Source organism: Nannospalax galili, unplaced genomic scaffold (assembly GCF_000622305.1).
Source record: "Nannospalax galili isolate Female #2095 unplaced genomic scaffold, S.galili_v1.0 scaffold124, whole genome shotgun sequence".
NCBI classification, from domain to species: Eukaryota; Metazoa; Chordata; class Mammalia; order Rodentia; family Spalacidae; genus Nannospalax; species Nannospalax galili.
The window spans coordinates 660589-660896 of NW_008352485.1; the positions used below are offsets into that span (position 1 = coordinate 660589).

Genomic DNA, 308 nt, shown 5'->3' on the forward strand with positions numbered 1-308 from the left:
GGCACTAAATATACTGAAAAGGGCACTTGTTTATGGTCTGAGAGTCAAAACAGGAAGGCAGAGCATGGCCTTGTTCAACCTCAGCTGGGAATGTGCCTGTCTGGTGACCCAAATTTTTCACCACTCTGCACATGTCCATGAATTACTGCCAAAATGCTTCAAAGATTGAGTCTGGAGTTACAAATATATCTTAGTAAGTAGGCAAAAACAAATCTGAGTATTCTTTAAAAAAAAGAAAAGAAACACTCATCTCATGTCCTATTATTGGGCTAAATAAATAAATTTCAATTTATTTATTATTTATTTAT

At 34.7% G+C, this 308-nt stretch overlaps 1 protein-coding gene across 2 annotated transcripts in view; it reads right to left on the reverse strand.

Moving 5' to 3' along the window:
* Adamts17 (ADAM metallopeptidase with thrombospondin type 1 motif 17) overlaps positions 1-308 on the reverse strand; it is a 396140-nt gene that overhangs the window by 247036 nt on the left and 148796 nt on the right. The window lies entirely within an intron of this gene.